This window comes from Polypterus senegalus, chromosome 3 (assembly GCF_016835505.1).
Source record: "Polypterus senegalus isolate Bchr_013 chromosome 3, ASM1683550v1, whole genome shotgun sequence".
In the NCBI taxonomy this organism is placed as follows: domain Eukaryota; kingdom Metazoa; phylum Chordata; class Cladistia; order Polypteriformes; family Polypteridae; genus Polypterus; species Polypterus senegalus.
This window is the reverse complement of record NC_053156.1, coordinates 301,023,111-301,046,861: the sequence shown is the minus strand read 5'-3', so window position 1 is coordinate 301,046,861 and position 23,751 is coordinate 301,023,111. Positions and strand designations below refer to the sequence as shown.

At 40.9% G+C, this 23,751-nt stretch overlaps 1 long non-coding RNA gene across 1 annotated transcript; it reads right to left on the bottom strand.

Moving 5' to 3' along the window:
- Positions 1–3,531: 3,531 nt before the first annotated feature.
- Positions 3,532–11,057, bottom strand: LOC120526363. Its single transcript, XR_005633134.1, has 4 exons — positions 10,947–11,057; positions 8,150–8,180; positions 4,727–4,754; positions 3,532–3,618 (listed from the first exon to the last, which is right to left on the bottom strand). It is a non-coding gene; the product is annotated as an uncharacterized LOC120526363 (long non-coding RNA).
- Between the last annotated feature and the right edge of the window lie 12,694 nt (positions 11,058–23,751).

The window sequence follows — 23,751 nt, the reverse complement described above, 5'->3', positions numbered from 1 at the left end:
GAGTTTTTCCACCGCTCTGTCACTCGATCAACTTCCTTTTGTTGATTATATCACTGCTTAAACCAAACAATAGTACTTTTTCCCTCGCCTCAACCTAGTATTCGCTGAAATTCTTCTTTTTCCCCTGTGCTTTTGCCTTTGTCTTTTCACAGAAAAGCTAAAGGGCTATTTATATTGATTTGCATATTCAAAGAGGTGTAATTCTGGGAGGAGTTGGGGAGTGGCAGCAGGCATGTGCACGTGCGTTACTTTTCACGTTAACCAGGATTTATGTAGCGGAAGAACGTGGAAGTTGACGTATGCACAGATTAATGCATCTGGATTTTTTTTGTGCATACGCACATTTCTTCTTTTGTCCATACGCCTTATTTTAGTGTGAATTCTATGCATAGCGTTATGTATGAGGCCCCAGATCTCCACGTTACTCTACTCCAACCTAGAGGATTTCTTATCAGTTCTGCCAAGAAGAGTGGAGAAGAATCCCTCCTGAACAGTGCACAAATCTGGGACATACTTACCCCAAAGGAATGATGGCTGTTATTGCAGCAAAAGACTTCTCAACAAAGTATGAATGTGTAGGGCTTGAATACTAAATGCAAAAACTAACTTTGGAGTTTTTCTCCTTCAGTTAAAAATCAACAAAAAATGGTTTATTTTGACTTTGAAAAAGTATTGTTTCATGATAAGAGTTCACATTATAAACACTGAATGGATAAATATGTGTACAAATTTTTAGTCATGTAGAAAATTAGGATAACTTTCAAGTGGATTGATCACTTTTGCATGTCACCGTAGAAAGTGTTGTACATGCACGTCCTCGTAGGCTCGGTCAAGGTATGTAATAACCCAGTGAGGCAGGAGGGGGCACTGCTGTTAATTCTATCATTTCCTTCTTTCCCCACAGTGCCTAGAAGCAGCCTGGAGAATGCATTTAGTTCTTCCTCTTCTGCTTCTGTCACTATAAAACCCCAGTGGGAGGCATTATTTTTGGCCAGAGCATGCAACGAAACAGAGCTCTGCGGAGACCAAGAAAACATCATTCTGCCTTTGTTTGATTTCCTATAGAACAGACAGATGCACACCAATGCGAGCCATTTCAGTTCTTTCTTCTTTGCTTTCTTCTCATTAGACAAATAAAAGGAACATCTTGTTGCCCCAGAATTTCTTGATGTATTCTTGTGCTATCAATCCCACACCTGGCCACACACTCCATTTCCATCATATGTCTTTCACTTTGGGGGTATGGCTCTCTCCCCACTGCTTTTCATTTTTTCATTCATCATTAAATCAAAGTTTAATTAAATACATGAATAATATGCAAAACAATTGTGCTTTAGGGATATCTCTCCAAGAAACAGAATTTTATAGAACATAACCAAGACATTTTGTGATGCACAATGCTGGAATGAAGTCTCTTTTGTGCCAGAGTCTGTCAGCTCTTACTGTGCCAAATGTAGATATTATAACTAATGGAATTGCAAAGTTCTACCATCATGACAATTGTGACTGTCATGGAGGACAGAAGGGCATCCCAACTGGGCGATGGCATAACTTCCTAACAAGATGGAAGGTGCCAGGAGATAGATGATCAGAAGACATAGGTATGGAGCAGTTCATGCATAAGGTGGCAGTGGTCTGCTGGAGGAATCCCAGCTTGGACACCTGGAAGGAGGGGTTCATGAGAAATGGAATCTGGATGTGCAGCACTGTCAGGCTCCCCGGGTACTGCAAGGGGGTGCTGTTGGGGAAAGACTGTCCTGCTTCTCAAACACCTCGGAGGTGCACTCCATTAGTCATGCTGGGTCACTGGAAGCCATTCTGGGTCCAGAGTAAAAGGAGCCCGCTGCCTTACCTTGAGGAGTCACAGCTGGGAGGCAGCGGGTGACACTCAACTGGAATTTCATTATTTGAAGGATTATTGGTTGTGCTTTATTGTGCTTGGAGGATTAAAAATCCATTATTTGAACCTGTGATTATGTTGGGCATTATTTTTCTGGGGTTTGGAGGTTTTGGTGGCGCACCCTACTGGATACACTATATACATATAATTGTGTACTCATCTAAACCTTTACTTCCAAAATTATTTTTCATTCCAGTTCTTGGAAAAAAAAATTTTGCCACCAGACACAGAGAAAGCTTACATTTTATATACTGGATTGGGTACAAGACTGTCTCAAACAGAAGCAAAGGATAATTGTGAGGCGAAATTGTTCCTATTTAGATGTTAATTTGCCACCAGAAACAGAGAAAGTTTACATTTTGTACAACTATCTCAAACATGGAAGCAAAGGGTAATAGTAAGGGGAAATTTATTTGATTTAGATGTTATTAAAAGTTGTGTCCCTCTGTGATTAGTGCTGGGGCAGCTGCTTGTTTTAATATATATAAATGATCAGGAGAGGGATATAATACTGTATATAAGCTAGTTTATTTTGCAGATGATAGCAAACTGGGAGAAATGGCAGACAATGAAGAAACAGTTAAATAATTGTTACAGAAGAATACTGGAAAACACACCGGCTTGGGCAGATTTGAGTAAAATTAATTTTAATGTACATAAATGTAAGGTATTAAATGTAGAATGTAAAAATATTATATTCAATCCCGTATGCTCACCCATCTGGGAATAGTTATGTGGTAACTTCCAAAGCTTTTGACCCCCATCATCCTACACTGAAAAGGATTATCTGTGTGCCACTAATATTTTGTGCTCTGCTTTCTGTAGTGCCCTGTGGCCCTAGGCTGAGTAGGTGCCATACCAAGATGTAATGCAGCCAGGGATTCTGATGTTCACCTGACAATACAAACATGGTGTGTGCGTGAGTGTGTCCTGTGATGGACGGCACCCCTTTCAGGGTTGGTCACTGTCTTGTGCCTTGTGTTGACAATGCTGGTCGTGATCACATTCGAGTTTGAAATGGATACATCAGGCTTAGGAATTATCATTTTATGTTACTTTTGTAGCAGACATCTCCTAAATGCCTCCCAGTGGAAGTTTTACAGGCACAACCAGCTGTGTTGAGACCCCCGGTAAAGATCCAGAGATTGTTTGGGGGATTATATCTCTCAGATGGTCTGTAAATGCCTAGGGATCCCACAGTATGAGTTGACAAGTGCGGCTGGGAAAAGGACATAATGGACTCACTACTAAGACTGTTGCCCTTTCAAAAAAATGTTGGGGGGGGGGTGTTTTTGGTTGAGCGATTAAAACTGTTATGAAAACTCGGGTTGCAAATACTTAAAGGTTGAGAACACTGATTTAAGCAAACATACTGCAGTATTCAAGAAGAAAGCCAAGATCTCGGTATTAAGGTGTCAGCTTCTGCCGCCATCATCCTCATAATAAAAAAGGAGTTGATATCTCACTAAGGAACATAAACACAAGGTGTTTCCAGTGGGTCTACTGTATAATAGCCACCAAACTTGATCATTCACAGAAATATGTGAAATCAAAAGAATCCATAAGAGACATCATGGTGGACTGACAAATTTATGTTATCAATCTGGAATGACAATAGAAGACACAAGGAATAGGTATGCATGACTACTTTATTAAAATTTGACAACACACTATTTCTAGTTGTTAAAGTCTTCAGTGGATGCTTGACCTCTCTTCATCTGAGAAGAAAAAAGAAACAAAGATGAATGAGCAGATAACAGCAAATATACCAATTAAACATTCAATTAAAGGGCTGCAGAACATCAAATGGACAAGAAGGCCAGTTGTCAGCTGAGGGAATGAGACTACAGAGCCAAGATGAGTTATGACACACAAGAAAATTGTTTTAGCAAACGTAAGTAAAAATAAGTGAAACGATTCACACAAAATGGAATTTGCAGATAAAATAAGAAGCATAAAAAATTGACAAACGAGAGGAGGCCACTCAGTCCAAGAAGCCTGTTTGTTTTGCTAATCTTAAACCTAGGTGACAATAACACAAAATTTGGCATTGACCATGTGTATATGGCACTAACATTTTACCCTGTGTAGAGAGGCGAAATAAAGGTTCTGGAGAAAAGTAGATTGCATGGGGTGCTAAGTGGGTAAAAAAAGTGTTTAATTTCATTAAAAAGCAAGCAATGGAACAAAACTCAAGCACTTCAACATGTGTTTTCTTGTCAATAAATAGTCATTTCAATCAACCATTTTAGATGGATGCATTTCTGGCTCAGGGTTGAGCAGAAGCCTTGTCAACATCTAAAATGAGATGCCATCCTCCGTGGATGGTCTCCTTTTATTTCAGACCAGAAGGGGCTTCTTTGGTTTCAGTGCCCTCAAGGGATGGTTACTCATGGATGTGAGGGAAAAAGGAAATAAGACTGGCAGCAGGAGCACCCCCTCTCTTCCTGGGGTGGTATTACTTCATTTAGGTGAGCCTGGAAGAAGCCACTCTGGTGTGCATGTGTGACTCCTGTCATGCAGAGGCAACATAAAAATATGTTACAAAAAAAATCTTTCAACATCTGCTTGAACAGTAACTATGTGTGTTGGTGACTAATTCAAAGCAAACTGCATGACAGATGTGCACTAAATCTGCACCAGTATCTCAGTGGACTCAAGACTTTCATGGTATTATGGTGATATGTTTTTTTTGTTGCTGAAAATAAAGCTCAATCTCTTTTGACCATTTTTGTCACTCTAAGAAGGTTAAGCAAAGTTAGCGGGGACACAGAGAATGAAAAGACAACGACAGCCTCATATAGTGTCTCACACTTAGTACCTTACCTTTACTCATCATAACAAATGTCAAGTTCTGTAAGAGAAAAAAGCATTAAAATGAAACACTCAGAAAAATATGTTCAGCATTCTGTTCAGGAAACAATTAAACACAAATAAATCAAACATATCTGACTGAAAATGTCTACATTTCAAGTGGACAAAAAAAAGCATGAATAGACCCAGGAAATACACCAACCACTAATAATAGCAATAATAACACTTCCTTAAATTTATTTTGTGCTTTTCACTGCTCAAACTGCTGTACATAGTGAGTGGGAAGCCACTTTAACCACCAGTGTGACAGCAGCCACTTTTGTGCCATTAGGCTCAGCATACATTAGCTGTTAGATGGTGAAGTGCTGAGAGATAGTTAGCCAATTAGAGACTGGGGATGAATATTGGGCCAGAATGACTAGGCCTTGGTGGCCAATTTAGCCAGCATGTTAGGATACACCCTGCTCTTCATGAAGAATCTATTATAAGAGAATCAGGAGCTCAATTTTACATCTCATCCAAAGGACGGACCCACTGTTACAGCAGTAGGCAAATAATTAATGCTGTCACTGACTAGAGAAGCTTGCAGTTTTGGTTTTCCATAGGCTAACAGAATCTTCACCAAAGAGAAACACATACAGTATCCTCCATATGTCCTAATAATTATACACACAGATAATGCACTATTTCTACATTGCACTCCACTGACATTTTCCACTGTCTCTGATCTTTCCTTTGCAGTGCAACTTGCAGTTTTATGCAGCTTGTGTAAAATAACAAAACTGCTCAGTTATGCTGTAATAACATTGAATTGAATTCAAAAAGGGCTGCCAAGGATGTGCCCAGCTATAAAAGTTAGTCCAGAATAAGCAGAAGAAGAACAAGATTGGGGAGGGGAAAGAAAAGTGTAAGTTAAAGGTGAAAGTTACTAAATGTTGGGACAATGACTGGGATTTGCCAGATTTGATGGTGTGATGGACGGCGCAGATGGGGCAATATGATGTAAGAATGCTGAGAGACAAACTATCAGAAATACCTGCTCCCCACTAGATGGCATTATCCCTTGGTGGTGCTACTTGTACAGATACCCGCAAAGAATACTGGCCTTGTAAGACAGGCTTGTTGATTTCCCTGGGGATGGCCAGGGGGTTTTATTCAGGGATTCAAGATCTCTACTTTGTAGAACTTCTGCTTGACCTCGACTCTCAGATCTAAGATAAAAGGAGCTGCTTAACTTCATCAAGGTAAGTAAGAGTCAGGTGTGGTGATGGACTGGGAGATCAGCATCAGCAGGAGAATTAAATCAGAGCAAGCAGCACCAGTGATAAAGTGGAGGAGATTTAAAATGAAGAGGCTGATGAATAGGGTTAGTAAGAAGGTTTAAAATGAAATGCAGTCATTTGAGAGTGTGGAGGAATGGTGGAATAAGAATAACGATGAGAAGATGAAGAGATGTTGGGATAAGATGACAGGAAGGACACACATGGGGATGTGATAAAGGCTAAGAAGGAGGCAAAGAAGACAATCAGGGAGGGAGTAAGATAAATAAATGAATTGGCAGACAAACAAGAAGGCAGTGGCAAGAACTCAGTTACAGACTTTGGAGAAGGTGTATGAAAGATTGAAGAGAAAAGTAGAGGAACAAAGCATTTAGCATAGCAAACACAGAACAAGGCTGGGAAGGATTTTTGTCAGATATAGCAGATGAAAGATGAGCCAAGTGTGGTCTTAAAAAAGCATGATAAGATCAAGAATACATAGAAGAGGTTCTGTGAAAGGCTGTGGAATAAAGAAAATCCAAGGGTGCCATTTGGGGTTGGAGGACCAAATGAAGAACAAGCACCAAGAGTAAGGACGGAGGAACTAAAGGAGGCACTAAAAAGAATAAAGACTGGAAAAGCAACAGGACTGGATGACATAGCAGTAGAATTTTGAAACAGTTTAGGGAAGAGAGAGAAGATGTTTTTGTGGATGAAATGTAGAAGATCTGAACAGGTGAGAATACCAGAGGAATGGAGGAACAGTGTGATGCTACTCATATATAAAAAGAAGGGCGATATTCAGGATTGAGGACTGAGTGATAAAGCTGATGTCACACACAATGAAATTTTTTAAAGGATTAAAGATAGAAGACTTAGGGAAGAGACCAGCATAGTAGAGGAGCAGTTTGGTTTTATACCTGGGGGAGGAACAACTGATGCAGTCTTTACATAAGTTTTGCATATTGTGTTTACTGATGGATAATGTACCACATCAAGAGGTCTGGAGGTACATGAAAAGTAATGGAGTACCTGAGATGTAATTGAGGATTGCATGTGAGGATTGGGCAGTAACAGGAGTATAGCAGGAGAAGAAGTTAGATGTGGCAGAAATGAAAATGTTGAGCTGGACGTGTGGAGTTACAAAGAAGAAAATGAGACAATCAGATGTTACAACAAACATGGTAGAGATATCTACGAAAGTACAGGAAAGTAGGCTGAACTGGGATGGACATGTGATGAGGAGAGACAATGAATATGTGGGCAAAAGAAGGATGGGGAAGGAAGAGAAATGAAGTACGCCAAAGTGGAGGAGGATGGATAAAGTAAAAGAAGATATGAATGAATAGGGTCTGACTAAGGAGGAGGTGCTGGACCGAGCTGCCTGAAGATGGTTAATCAATCACGCTCACTCTACATACAAGTGGGAAAAGATGAAGAGGATGAGGAAGACAGATAGTAAGGAGAAATCCTAACATAATTGGAGAAGAGATATAAAAAATGGCTTATATCAGGTGACACTTTTTCAGCTGACAGATTTCCGGTAAACAGCTAAGGCCTGTCCAGAAAGACCCAGGAGATCACACTGTTCCTGTTTTATTTTATTTCATTATCTGTGCAACAAATATCTTGTTTGCCTGTTGTTACTGAAAGTTGACAAAACAAGTAGGGGTTAATGAGATTGTTGCATTACAAACTTGGCAGAACATTACGAGAGAAGATCCTCAGCACCTGCTGATGTCTATGAATCGCAGAGTTCAAGCAGTCATTGCATGTGAGGAATATGAGACAAAGTCCTAAATATGACGGCTTTAATAGACCTGCCATTGCTGAGTCACAAACATTACGGTGCACTGAAATCGAGTGACCATGTAGATAAAGTGTTGTCATTTCTATGTGGTGTTACCAAAATGCATGAGAATCCACTAATGTGAAAGTCTACAATGTGCACTTTAATCACGTCTGAATTGTTTGCGTTGTAATTTTAAATTGAGGAACAGAGGGGGAAATCAAATAAAGATGTGTCTTTGTTCCAAACAGTACAGAGAGCACTATATGTGCGTTTCTGTATTCACAAAATCTTAAGGGAATTCATTACAAAACAAATCATATTGAACAATGAGATGCAGTTCAGATTTGTATAAGGTTCATATTTTGTAATGTATGAAATTCTTACCTTTTACACAGGCTCTCTGATTCGGTTTGCCCTGAAAGAGAAAAACATGTGACTGATCAGAAGACTAAAGAATTGGTTTTCTATATCAATGATAACTTAACATCACATGACAATCACTGGACATTGAGAATGAATTAAATCAAAAATAAAGAATCCCTGACTGGCATTCAGATGACTGAGAAACTTTCACAGCTTCTCCATTGAAGGTGTCTGTGTGATTTAAAAGCCTGTGGTGATCAATTAGCTGCCATTATTGCTTGCATGTTGAAAGAATCAATGCCCCCGTAAAGACAACAATTCCCCCTTTCCAAAAAAAAACAATGAAATCCCTTGAGAAGCTGACATGTTGAAAATTAAATGAAATGTAGACCTCTGGAATATCATCATCAACAGGTCAATAAATTTCACTTTTATGGAGGATTCAGAAAGTATTCAGACCCCTCCACTTTTTTCACATTTTGCTGTGTTGCAACCTTGTGCTAAAATCAAGGATGGCATGGTGGCGCAGTGGCAGCACTGCTGCCTCGCAGTAAGGAGACCCGGGTTCGCTTCTCTGGTCCTCCCCTCATGGAGTTTGCATGTTATCCCCAAGTCTGCGTGGGTGGCCTGCGGTGGCTGGCGCCCTGCCCGAGGTTTGTTCTTGCCTTGCGCCCTGTGTTGGCTGAGATTGGCTCCAGCAGATCCTCGTGACCCTGTGTTAGGATATAGCGGGTTGAATAATGGATGGATGGGTGGATTCTGAGATACTGTTTGAAGTGAGAAAAAAATTGATGCAAGTGATTTGTAAAATGAATAAAAAGTCAGAAAAGTCTTTGAATCATCTGTACTTCACTCCATTGTGGAAGTCCTGGATAACAAAACTGCTGTGCCAGACAACCATTTATAGACAATAGTTTAGTATTTAACCCTTAAACTGCCACATACCGGGGGGATTGATGCACCCCCGGACGCAAAATACTTTTTTGCTGCACTTTTTAAGTAAACATCGACAATAAAACCAAGAAAAAGTGAAATTTTAATGGAACACATCTTTTTCATTCAGAGAGCATCACAATTACTGCAACACTGATCATGTTACAGACTGCCAATGAACTGCAAAAGCTATAAAAAAAAACTCCTGCAATAATCTATTGTTATATGTACACGGTGTTACTGACGCCATTGATGAAATTCAGTAAGTCACTGAGCCAACTGCGCTTGAACTGGCTGCATGCAAGCACACAGAGGCCAACACTGATGCTGGCAGGCCAGTCTACTGCAGCGGCTGAATTCCAGGGACAGTGATGCTGATTCGCTAGGGGGGGTGGGCGCCAGTGGTCATGAGCTGGCTGCTCAACAAATGTTCGCCATGGACTGATCAGCTCCGGCAAGCTGACAAATTGCACTGGGAACTGACTATAGCTGCTTCCAGCGGTTTAAGGGTTAAAGGATAAATTTGGTATTTTCAATCTCTAAAGTATTTCTTCACAAACATGGTACAGATGTGGACATGTTTTTTGGTGACCTTCCAGGTCATTGAAAAAGTGCTGTATGCCCCCTGAAAAGTGATGACATGAAAAGCAATTTTTCCGTGTATGTCGTCGACATGTAATGTGTGTAAAGCAAAGAAAATGTGAAAAGAGATCAAGTAAAGAAACAAAGAAATTCTAAAATGGCCTGGGTAAATTTGTTAAGGACCCCTAGGAAAAAACTCAAATAATTGGATTTGAATAATTTTCTTGAATTTGTACCACACAAGTCTCTAATCATGCTATCAGTCATTCAGCTCATTTAAAAAAAGAAAAGTCGTCTCTCTGCTGTGTGGTGTCATTGTGTGCCCCATATTGAACATGGACCAAAGAAAGCAAAGGACGGAGTTTTCTGAGGTGACGAGAAGAAAAATGATAAATACGTTTTAGGTCTAAAGTTGTTTACTTTTTGCACGAGTAAAATTAGGCAATGAAGTTAAATTTTTAAGGTGTGTGTTGTTAGCATACGTGCAGAGTGGTAGCGCTGAGGCTAGGAATCAGTGCCGGCATTGGAAAGGTTACCAGAAGTGATTCCACTCCATTTCACCCCTGAGCAAGGCCCGTAACCTGCAATTGCTCCATCCTGGGTATGACGTTAATCTGCATCCAGCCCTGCAAGGAGGTCCTCCAACCTGCAGGGAGATCTTGGAGGTTGGTGGCAGAATTAGCACTCCAGCCACCGTGAAAAACCACAAATTCTGCCACTCCAAGCATTAATTATGCAAGAATGGGCTGCCATCAGTCAGGAATGGGGTCAGAAGTTGATTGACAGCATGCCAGGGTAAATTGCAGAGATATTGAAAATACTGACTCTTTACTCATAAACTTAATGTTACTGTCAATAAAAGCCTTTGAAACTTAGGAAATGCTTGTAGTTCTACTTCAGTATACCATAGTAACGTCTGACATAAAGATCTGAAAACACTGAAACAGCAAACTTTGTGAAACCAATATTTGTGTCACTCTCAAAACATTTGGCCATGACTGTACAACACAATAAAGTGTGCAGAAAGTGGAAGGAGTCTGAGCACACACTGAACCCACCATAATAACAACATAAAGAAAACCTGCAGATGTCAAATGTACACAAGTGCTGCTCTGCTACTAACTTCATTGTTAGATATACAATATGTAAAATAAAAAATTGAAAATCAGCAAGAATTTAAAAAGAAATTCAGTTAATTGATATGTCAGAAGGCCCTGCAATATCCCATTCATATTTAGAGTGAATGAGCTAAACCGACAAGAAATATGGAAGGAGTTACCTGGTAGAATTAATTAATACTCACCGCAGCCACCATTGCAACAAGCATAGCAACAGTGACGAGTAGGCAAACTGCTTTCACAGCAAACATGGTGGTTGTCAGAGATGGTGAGGTCTCAGGATCTCTAAATGCTGGGGAGTATTATGCACTTTTATATATTTAGACTATGTAAATACATCAGTGATAAAAGGTGATCTCACTAATTTGTATTGGTGTGTAACATGGGCACAGGATGAAACATTTGGCTCTTTATCAGTAATACATAAAATTTGACTATCTAGGACCTAAAGGTAGTTTTATTAAGCCACGTGTTTATTACAGGAGTTTTTACAAAAGAAAATAAATTATACACTTCAATATGCAGAAGTGGCCTTTACTTCTGAAGCAATCAATGTAGAGACATAAGAAACAGTAAAATAAGTCAAAAAGACTGAACAAATCACCTAGTATGAGCTCATGCTATCAAATTTTCCTAAAAGCAGGTTTCAGACATAGTGAAATAAAGGAAGATGGGGAAAGCAGTGGGCCTGACTGAAGTGGGAACCAAATGTCCTGTCCTGAGCAGTGGCTCAAGTGGAATAAACATCTGGCAGTACCCCTTATGGTGCACCATGAACAACAGAGGGTTGTCCTCTTTGTGTGAACAGTAGGTGGCACTGCAGCACCCCAAACCACTAGGCACAACTACAGTGACACAAGTCCCGGATTCAAATAAACTGATTATCATAAAAAATTACCTTAAGAAAAGACTTCTTTATATGAATGTAATAGTGACCATACCACAAGCACAACTCACTTCTTTCTTTTTCCTCCACTTATCCCAGGGGAGCTTTGTCCTCTTTCACCCGACTCTAACTCAGCTGGATGACGATAAGCAGCTCCTTTTATCTTAGACCCAGAAGTACTTTCAAGTCTATCACATTGCATTTAGAAAGCATCTTCAGGGTCTGGTGGAACATCCCCTTAGTGGTACCTGAGGAACCCAAAGGGGCTGCCCACCAAAACTGCAAGTCCCATGCTGCCCAACGAGTGTCTCAATGGAAAGGAAACTAGAGGGAATGGAATTTTTACTCAATATATAACAGTCTTTTACACTCTATTACAGGTATATATATTTTCACAAAGATGAGTCACAGACATCATGAAGGTTTGGGCCAGCCACCCGTATATTGTTTCCAGGCTGCAAAATTGAACAGAGATGTTCACAGGTTTGAGTCCAAAATAGCACTGATAGTATGGAGTTAAGATAGCAGCTTTAAAGGCAAGTAATGGAAATGACATCATTGGGGTCTGCACCGGAAATGGCATCGTCGGAACCGGAAGTGACATCATCAGTTGTGCTGGAACCCTGCGGGATTTCCTGTGAATGGTCTGTAAGAGATTGAGAGAGACAGTCAGCGCACACCATTTTCCCATGGTCTGGCATTGAATTACTATCATTTAGGCCCTTCGGGTCGGGCAGACCTGACCAAGAGGTTGTGGACTCAAGAGAGAGCATCAGCGTTGGCATGGAAGGTACCCTTACGATAAACAAGTGAAAACTTATACCATTGTAGGTCAAGAAACCACCTAGTGACCCACGGATTAGACTCCTTATGTAGGACTATCCACTGTAGGTGTGGATGATCCATCATGAGAGTAAATTCACAGCCCAAGAGGTAATACCTCAACTGTGTAATCACCCATTTAATCACAAGGGCCTCTTAATCCACCATTGCAAACCTGGTCTCACGATAACAGCTTCTGGCTCAAGTACATTACAGGGTGTTCAACACCATCAACGCTTTGGCTCTGCACAGCACCCAGTCCTGTGTACGATGCATCCGTCTGCAGTATAGAAGGAAGTGAAACATTAGGTGCTTTTAATATAGGTGCTGATGTAAGGGCCTGCTTCAGGTCACAAAATTCAGCGTCTGTATTATCAGTACATATCACAATGTTGGGAGCCCTCTTTTTGTTAAATTAGTCAAGAGCACAGATCTCTCGGGATACCGAGGTACAAACCTGCGGTAACAACCCGCTAGTCTGAGAAATGCTTGGACTTGCCACTTGATTCACGGACAGGGCTATTTCAATATGGCATCACTCTTTGAACACTGAAGTTTCCCGGTACCCCTACCAACCAGGTAGCCTAAATATCTGGCTTCCTTAAGCCCAAAAAAACATTTTTTGGATTGATGCGAAGTCTATCTATTCCCAGCATCCACAATACGTCTTTAACCTGCTGTATGTGTTCCTTCTATGTACTGGAAAAAAAATGACCACATCATCTAAGTAGGCAGCACTATATGCGTTATTTGGGCGAAGCACTTTATCCACCAGACACTGGAAAGTTGCAGGAGCCCCATGTAACCCGAATGGAAGAATACTGCCAGTGTCCACTAGGGGTGCTGAACGCAGTCTTTACCTTTGCGGAATCCATTAAAGGAACCTGCCAGTACCCCTTTGACATGTCAAGAGTGGTCAAATATCTCACCTATCCAAGCCTCTTAAGGCGATCGTCCACTTAAGGCATTGTTTAAGTGTCAAATTGAGAGACTTGATTAAGTCGATGGAATTCATTGCAAAACCAAATCAAAATCAAATAGTTAAAAATGGTGTTACATCCGTGCCTAGGAACATAATTAACAAGTACTATGTCAAAATATATAAAAAAAGTGGCACTTCATTGATCAAATATATCTCTATTCAAAAAGGTGTGCAAGATTTACCTTCAACGGTGCCATAGAAGGTAACAATTTTGGGTTTTGAGAAAATTAGGACAGGATCAGTCAGTGGGACAATTCCTGGACAGAGGCTACACAATGTCTCGGCTGGTATTAGGTGCTTGGGAAGGTTATGAAAGTCAGGTGGAGCGCATACCTCAGTAGGCAGGATTGCTGGAATTCGTTTTTTGTGGTATAGATATGTTACCATTTTAACAAGACCATCTCCCTTTGGTGGGTAAAGGGTTTCTTTTCGTACACTGTCAGATTCTGACCAGCTGGTGTTCTTTGTATTTCCTATTTTGAATTCTTCTGAGTCTTCTGTGCTCTTAACTCTCTTAAAAAGTTCCCTGTTAGTCTGAAAAAGATGCCATTTTGCTATATATTTATGCAAACATGACATTTGTGGTTTGGGACATGGACTGTGCCAGGAATTACACTTGATGTCATAGTATGCAAAAACCCTGGCAAGTCTACTGTAACAGGAAACTTTGGGCTCATACACTGATATGAACCTCTTTGAACTTTTATCATTCAGTGCGACCTCATTGCTTAGGGTAATGCCATGTTCTGTAGCTTCACATTGCCTTTTCAAGCATTGTTCTTTTTTATGTTCTCCCATCCACTTTTCCCTAACCATGTCATTTAGCACTTCCTCAGTTAGGACCACATTTGTGTTGCCTATTGAGAGACAATAGGAAAGGGACTGAATGTGTTGACAATCAAAGGCCATCAGTCCATTCCTTAATGCAAAATCCGAATTACGCCGGCAAACATCCATTTCACATAGAATTCTATGTGTAGAACCCCAGGTCTTCTTCTGAACGTGCACTGGAATTGATTCACCGTGGAAAGTTTTTGTGACAGCAAATATTCCTCTAGCCTTGTCAATACACATGGATTTAAGATGATGTTCTGTACTAATCCCTTGCTTACAGCTTGAGTGTTTTCTCTTCATGTGCACTCGAAGGTTCTTTTTGTTCAGTCTGAGGTTACAAAGAAACATTTTACCTTTCTGATCTTGGCTTGGACCACCTTATGAAATTCAGATGGCACAGGCTGGGCAGTGACCGGTGCAGTGGGCATGGAGGGCAGAGACTGGGTGGCGACCGGTGCCGTGGGCACGGAGGACAGAGACTGGGCATCCACCAGTGCCGTGGGCATGGAGGGCAGAGGCTGGGCATCCACTGGTGCTGTGGGCATGGAGGGCAGAGGCTGGGCATCCACCGGTGCCGTGGGCATGGAGGGCATAGGCTGCAAGGCCACCGGTGCCATGGGCACAGAGGGCAGAGGGAGCACTTTAGGACCTTTGCCACAATCTGACATGTGCCTGAGGAACTGATCTTTACGAACTACTGTTTTCTGGCAATAACAGCAATGGTAGTGGCCTGATCCCTGGCAGTTCAGTGAACACATGTATATTTTAAAATCTGAAACAATACAAAGAAAAAAAGGTTAATATTCAGAATTATTTTGCTAAACATTTAAAACTGTTCAAAAGAAATTCAGATAATCCTTAAATTTAATAAAGTTAAAACATGCAAATCCTGTCCTACTATTCTTTTAAACAGAACAAACTAATTAAAGATTCTGTCAATGATGCTTTTAAAAATGTATGAAAATATACTATATGTTGCCTGTCAATTGTAGTCGATGTAATTCCACACTTACATTCTGAAAAATGAAAGTATTTGTAGTATGATCTTTGTCATATTCTACTAAATATTTTAAAAGAGAAAATTGTTAATACACAGTCATGAATTTATTAATCTAAAATTATTCAAAGCTAGCTTTTCAAAAGGTTAAAAAGTACACAATATACTATTTTGTCAAATAAAATCATGTTAAGGTGAATATCTAGCTGCATTAAAGTGTATTAAAAATGTCAATTAATCAAAATTTACAAGTTATAAGATATATTCTAGAGCACTTCACATCCCTCCGTGAACAACTACTGTCCTTTTGTGTCTCTGTTAGTGGCTGATGATGCCTGCATGATCTGATCTTTTATAGCAAAACAGACAAGCAAACTCCTGAGCACCAAACACAACTGTAGGTTCCTCTGTGGTCTTCAATATACTTATGTGTCTCTGGTGAATATAAAATAGATACAGTATAAAGTTCTTAAAACTGACAAACATGCACGAGAACAATCACTTCACAGCAGTATTTTTGAAGAATGCAGGAGAGGTAGGCATGAAACATTTAATATTGTTTTAAGAGTTAACTGTACTATCATTGAAAGAACTGTAGAAAATAATAATAATAATAATAATAATAATAATAATAATAATAATAATAACATGATTCTATCCTGGCTGTTGTTTTCCACATTATTGTCTACAATGTAATTTGAATTTTCTTGAACTGAACGTAACTGAATATTGCATTCACACTTGCCCTTTGTTTGTAGCTACTTATTAAAACTTTCAGTTATGTACTGTAAATATATATACAGAACTATGAAAAAAGATAATCTAAAGTGACCTAAGTATATTCAAACTTCAGACTAGCAACATTACTATAATTGAAAAACCAGTATATCCACTATTAACTGTGTTTGTCTTTGAAACTTATGCAAACAATAAGCTTTCTGTGGAACATTACCTTATAATGGCTCAATCTCTCTGTATTGCCTTTCTGAAATATATTTTGATATCTAAAATACCAGGTTACTGATTAACTTGCATATACGTGATATTCAGGACAAATGGTGAATGATATTCTGGCAATTATAAATACTTAATCACCGTCACTTATATTTGATTACAGTCCGTTACACTTCGTTATGGTTAATTATACTCAAGAACGGTCAATTACATATTATAACAATTGTTATAAAAAATTATTGACTGCTGAATCCGCCGATTTACTACTCGGAATCAAGTATTCCGATTAGCCCTGTAACAATTAGCTACACAAACCATCCTGTTTGTTGTTTAACTGTTAATACTTTCTTAGAGCGCTTAGTACTGCACGGAACCTGAAAGTTGATTCAACAGCTTTGTGGTATAATTCACACCCTAGCAGTAAAGTATAATATTATCTAATATTAGTAAAACTTGAAACAAACTCACTGCCATCTTAATTTCCAACTCAAACTCTTCTTCTTTCCTCGAAAAGTTTTCAGAAAGATTTATTCTAAGGCCACCATTCCTTCGAACTCCGACAAAAACAATGATGACGTATCGAAACTGACATCAGAGGGCGTTCCGTGACTAGTGTTGGGGGGCGTTCCGTGATATGAAAGGTGTTCCGTGTCTAAATTCCTAGGTATTGCAGCTGCAGTCAGACCCTTCTCTAATAATGGGCCTGAGCTGCTTGCGCTGCCTACATGTGAATTTTTAGTATTGGTCGAATTTTCCCAAATCTATCACATAACTGTGCAATATATTCTATTATACTGGTAGAGGGAAGAGCCTCTCCTTCCCATTCTTCTTTTAAAATATCTAATATTCCCCAAGGTTTTCATCCATATGACAATGCAAAAGGCAAGAACCCCGTAGAGGCCTGTGGGACTTCCCTAAAGGCTAAGAGTATGAGGGGGAGGAGCTGATTCCAGTTTCTCCCGTCCCCGCTGACCACCTTCCAGGAAATTTGTTTGAGAGTCTGATTAAATCTCTCTACTAGACCATCGGTTTAAGGATGATACACTGGGGTCTTTAAATGCTTTATCATAAGTAACTTGGGTGTCTCTCTGAATTTCTCCAAGTTAACAAGTGTCCCTTTGTCCGTAAGGACTTCTTTAGGGATGCTGACACACACAAGACCCCTACAAGTTAATGTGTGATAGCTTTCGAAGTGGCTGAGCACAAGGGAACAACCTTGTTGTTGGGAAGGGGAAAGACAGCAGCTCGGGCCTTCCTAGGAATTTGCCATAGTTGGCTTTCTGGACAAGAGATGCAAAAACTGTGAACCTCCTCATTAATTCCCAACCAATAAAATCAGAGCTTAATTCGCTCTAAAGTCTTTTCGGTGCCTAAATGGCCTCCTAGGAGGTGAGTATTTGCCAGTTTACAGACCTGCCACCGGAAGGTTTGTGGGATTAACAACGACTTCTGCACCTCCTCCCCCATGCTCCATTACTCGATATAATAGGTCATTTTCAATCGCAAAGTGAGGTCCTTGTGGCATTGGCTGATGTGTACGTTGGCCATTGACAAGAACCACTGCAATTTTCGCAAACTTTAGGGAGTCATCATTCCACTGCTCCATTGTAAAAAAAAACTGGTGTCTCTCTAAACTGGAAGTGCATTTTCGAGAGAGGATCCTGCCTGACCTCAAGGTGCAGAGAATTCTTCCGGCTTGTTGTGGCACTGGTAGTTGACGCGCTTGCCTGCAACGGTTCAGGAAATTCCCCATCCACCTCTTGGACTTCCAGATCTCTCTCCACCGGCTGGTTATACGGTATGGAGACATCTTCAGTCAGGTTTGTGCCGTCTATAGCTAGGCCTATGTTACTAATGGGAGTAGTTAGTAGTACACCACATTTATTGTCAGACCAGTCCCACCCTAGAATCACTGGAAAAGGTGGTTTGTGGAGGACTGCCATGGGGAATTTTTTTAGTGATTCTCCATAACTGATGAAACATAGGGCGGTTTTATAATTACGGTTTCACTGTGTATGCATTTAATACTGGTCTTTATTTTTTTTCCATTGTCGCGGTAGTACATTTCTGCAACAATAGAAATGTTCCTGCCGGAATCCAAGCTATTTACCATGACTACTCCCGTATGAGTCATAGTTAGGGTGTTCGTAATTGCACATAACAATTCCCCTTCTCTCCACCTGGATTCCTCCTCGCCTCCGTGTAAGCGGCGTTCCCACCAGCCCGGAGACTTGGGAACAAGTTCTAGATTGTATGAGAGACCTAGTTTGAGGGCCGTAATCCCCACGTAGTCCATGAGAGGACCGTTTTGCTCTCTCAGATTGCGAGGCTGGCTTAGATGTTTCAATGAGCTGTATTAGCTCTTCCATGGAGTGAAAGTCTCCCCAGACCAGCTGGGCAAAATTATTGGGAAGACCCTTTTTTAATATAAAGCAGGCTATCTGGTCGGGCGTGTTGTTGATTCATGTTGTTTGTTGTTGATTCATTATTATTTTATCTAATTTTATTTGTTTTCTTTTTCTTATAACTTTCTCTTTGACGCATTTAAAGTACTTTGAGTGCCATCCTTTGTATGAAAATAGAAATAAACGTTGTTTCCTAATCAGTCCAATTAATTAAACTGAAAACAGGTGTAAACTTCAAACATGGTGTAAAAAGATCTCAATGATAATCAAGGGAACGGGATGCACCTGAGCCAAAACAAATTATCTGAAAAGTCGTGTGATATTTCAGTTTTTTATTTTTAATCCATTTCCAAAAATATCGTAAATCCTCTATTCACCTATTCTTTCTAGGGTATTGAGTGTTATTAGATGAGGGGAAAAAATTTTACTTAAATGATTTTAGCGGGCGTCACGGTGGTGCATTTTCACCAAACAACAAATCTTTTAAATCTCGCGGATAAGCCTCTTCATTGGGAAGAAACACTACTTTTTTTTTCCCTGATGGCAACACAAATTAGACGATCTAGAAGTCTCCAGCTTAAAGTTTAATTTCGAACAATATATTCTATCTCTTTTCGCTGTTCTGTTATTTCATCAAGTAATAATTTCCGTTTGTTGCGCTAATGCGATCTTTAATATCCTTTTTTTGAGACTTTTCGAATTTTCGCACTTCCATTATCTCTAACCTGCTCTGCATGTGTCCCGCGTCAATGTTTTTGAATTTTGTATGATGTCCTACTTTGTCATCTACTCTTTGTTTTATTCCAGCCCCTGGTGTGGTTAAATCTCCTGGCACAAAGATTCATCTCGCGGGACATGAAAGCGTCTCTCTGAGAAAATCGCGTCTGATCTACTTCAACCTTCCAAGATTTTTTTTTATAATTGAGAGATGAAGTTTGAAATTTATCTTAAATTTTAATTTTATCTTAAAATAATTTAAGCACATTTAGCAAAGTTTACTGTATCGTGTGAAGGCATTTGTAAGTAATGTAAGGGCATCTGAGACACAACGCAAACAGACTACCTTAGGCTCCCAGGCCAGGAAACCATGTTTTATTTACTGAATAAGAAAGGAAGCTGCCTTCAGCATATGTGCCGATAAAGAAAGGAGCTGAAAATGGCAAAGCTAACACGCTTTGCTGGCAATTAATGATCTGTCCATAGGACAAGTGTATGTGTTTTTGTTGTCTGTGCTTACTTATAATATAAACTAATATAATAAAAAGTCCGGCTAGCAACTGGAAGAGGCCAATGATGATAAGAAACTCTGTATGATGTAAGTCATCTAAATTTATAATCTTATAAAAAGACCTCAACAAGCAGAAAAGGGTGGGCATCTTGTTATAGAGCGCTTTGTGTATTTAGTTACAGTGTCCTGCAATAGGAGTGCTCCCTCTTTGAAGAGAATAAATGGTTTATGATTTAAACTTCCTCCTTCCTGTTTTCTCGTAGAGGTTTTGGGTCACCCAGGGAGTGATGGTGATTACTACCACACACCCTGAGTAGAATGACAAGAGCAGAAGAAAGAATGTTTGCTTGTAATTTTACCTTGGAGTTGAAGTTATTTAATTGCTTCATGGTTTTAAATGCCCCAGAACTTTTTTGTTGGTTTGTTGGCATGGATTTGTCATGTAATGTGTGGCTCTTATGAATCGCTGGGCTTCTCGCCCAATCACAGCCCAGCTACCCTGTTAAGAAACCTCCCTTCTGCCACTTATAGTTGGCAGGATTAATTTGCTTCAAGAATAATGGAGGAACAAGACCTCAACACCATCCTTGGCACCATAGTGATGGAGCTTGCGATGGTCAAAACACAGCTGGGAGAAACCAGGACCCAGCAAGCAGAAGCAGAGGCTCGGGCGGCCGCGGTGATAAGGTTGGAGACTGCTCGGTCTCTGCCCCTTCAGTTAACTTGTCTTACTGAGGAGGATGATGTTGAATCATACTTTCTGATTTTTGAGAGCACTGCAAAGCGCAATGCTTGGCCGAGGTCGGGGTGGGCATATCTCTTAGTGCCTTATCTGAAAGAGGAGGTGCATAGGGCTTAGTATGACCTCACCGAAGAGCAGGCTGCCGATTACCCCACCCTGAAGTCAGAGGTGTACAAGCACCACAGTGCATTGGCGGCGCAGCAGGCGAGAGGCTGACGGAAGTGGCAGTTTGACCCAGAAAGGCCAATAAGATCTCAGGCTTTAAAGTCTGGGGAAAGCTAGGGTGCTGGCTAAAGCCGGATGTCAACTACACCCTCATGGAAAAACTTGCCCAGCAAGTTCTCAAACAAACCTACCCCAACATATCCGCTCATCACCCTAAATAGTTTGTGCTGCAGCCCCTGAGCCCACCCAACAATACACAGAACCTGTGACCAGAAAGAAGGAGAAATCGTTCAATCCTCCCGCTGTTTCAAGTGTGGGGGGATTGAGCATATGTTCCCAACTTGCCCGATCAAGCCCATGGATTGTGCACACAACAAAGGGAGAGTGGTACTGTACCCTCCTTAACCCTTTGTCGTTCCCATATACAGGAGTAGTTTTACTAAATGGTCATGGGGTTACGGCTATGTTTGACTCCGGGAGTAACATATTCATTTTTTCTTGCTGTTTTGTCCTACCGCGACAGTGGCTTGACTTTAAAACCAGTCTAAGGTGTATTCACGGGACACCCATTTTTGCAAGTCCGCCAGTTGTGTGATCTCTGTGGAGGGTTCTATGACCTACCTAGTTTTAGCCATCCTACCTGAACCACCCTATCCTGTGATACTAGGACGGGACTGGTCAAACAGTATAAGCGGTAAGGACATTGCTCCAGTACAGAGTGTGGAAAGCTCTGATCCAGCTGCCTCCATGCTGTGTAAGACGGCCACTAGAACCCATGTGTTGACTCTTCCAGGGTGGCCCGGAAGTTGCCAGCACAAACAGGTCCACTGGTGGATCCTGAAACCCCGCTTGTTAAGGTCGACCGGGATCCCATTCAGGAACTGATTTCTCAGTTCATGCTAACGCCATCCTCCTTTTAACGGGAACAGTGGAATTAATGATGATTCCCTAAAACATTCCAGAAATGCAGTCGTCTCAATTAATGGACAAATGTCCCTGAATCCCAATCCATAAATGCCCTACTTCGTCATTGTAAACAATCTCTTGTATTGAGTGGAGGAACACAAGGGGGAGGTGAGATCATTGTTGCTGATACCGCTGACCTATTGCCATCAGGTTTGCTAATTAGCACATGCCCACCAGAGCCGAAAAAACACTAAAGTGGATTCCTTCATTTCAGACCTGACCTGTCTTTGAAACAAAAGCAGGAGCTGGAATCAGCAATCCTGTCTGTGATGGGGATAGTTAATGAGCAACCAGGATGCACAGTGCTGATTGAACACGACAATGTCACTGACCCCGGAGTGGTTGTCCGAGAGAGACCCTATAGACTCCCCAAGGTGAAAAAAGCTGAAGTGGAGTTGTAAATCAGATGTATGCTGGAAATGGGCGTGATTGAACCAAGCCACAGCCCCTGGTCCAGTCCTATTGTTCTGGTTCCTAAACCTGATGGGGCCTGAAGGTTCTGTAATGACTCTGACAGCTTAATCAAGTCTCCAATTTTGATGCTTATCCGATGTCTTGAGTGGATGATCTGTTAGAGAGACTCTGTAATGTGCAATATTTGTCTACTCTTGACATGACCAAAGGGTATTGGCAAATTCCCATAACGGCCTCCGCTCGAGAAAAGACTGCCTTTAGCAGTCCGAGTGGACACTTGCAGTATATGGTCCTACCCTTTAACTTGCATGGGGCACCAGCGACCTTCCAGTGGAAGGACACCCTTGTGCGGCCTACCTGGAATACGTAGTCGTACACTAGTACAAGCTGGGCTACGCATCAATACAAAAAATGTTTTTTTGGCTTGAAGGAGGCAAATATTTGGGTGGTGGTGGGGGGGTTTCAGTTAAACCACAGTGTTCAAAGGTTGAAGCCATTCTTAAATGTCCCCGTCCAACAAATAAGGGGCAAGTACAGGCATTTTTGGTATTAGCGGGTTACTACCGCCATTTTGTTGTTCTCTGAAATGGATGCTCCCTTAACTAACCTGATGAAGAAAAGGGCACCACTGAAAGTGGTTTGGGATGACAATAATGAGAATGCATTTAGTGATTTAAAGAAGGCCCTGATATCAGCACCTGTCTTACACACACAAAACTTGGCTTTTCCTTTCATTCTCCAGACCGATGCATCGGACACAGGACGGAGCAATGTTGAGCCAATGCATCGATAGTGCTGAACACCCCGTGATGTTTCTGAGCCGGGAACTGCTGGACAGGGAGACCAGGTATGCAGTGGTGGAACACAATGCATTAGCGATCAAATGGGCTATGACTCACTTAAGGTACTATCTGTTGGGGCAGGAGTTTACCCTCGTCATGGATCATGCCATTTTTCAGGGGATGGCCGTGCACCGGGAGTCCAACACCCGTGGCCCCCTGGTGGTTTTTGGACCTTCAGCCATACAGATTCACCGTCATTTATCATAAAGGTTTCTTGCAGGCCAATGCTGGTGACCTCTCTCGGGTTCACAACCTCTCGGTGCAGACTGCCAGTGGGTCTGGGCTGTGTATGGTCATGTCACACACCAGTGATTCAGAGGCAGACAACAAGCCCTAAAATCATGAGATGAAGGGTTACTGGACTGTACTAACGCTTCTCTCTCTTTTTTCTCAGGGGCAAAGAAGAAAAATGAAATGCACTTACCCCATTCCAGCACTCAAAATGGCTGTGGCTCCACTCACGCTCCAGTACGTTAAGAGATACTATCTATCTATCTATCTATCTATCTATCTATCTATCTATCTATCTATCTATCTATCTATCTATCTATCTATCTATCTATCTGCCAGGGCCAAACATACTTCAGGTGTACTACTTGTAATGAAGTGGAGGAGAAATGGAGTTATATCTTCTTTATCTTCCATACATCATGCAATTTATCATATTAGATATGAATGGAAAATAGGAAGAAGGAGAGTCACTATCATATTGGTCTCTGTATAGGAGATATTTTACACTGTTCAGGTAAGAAG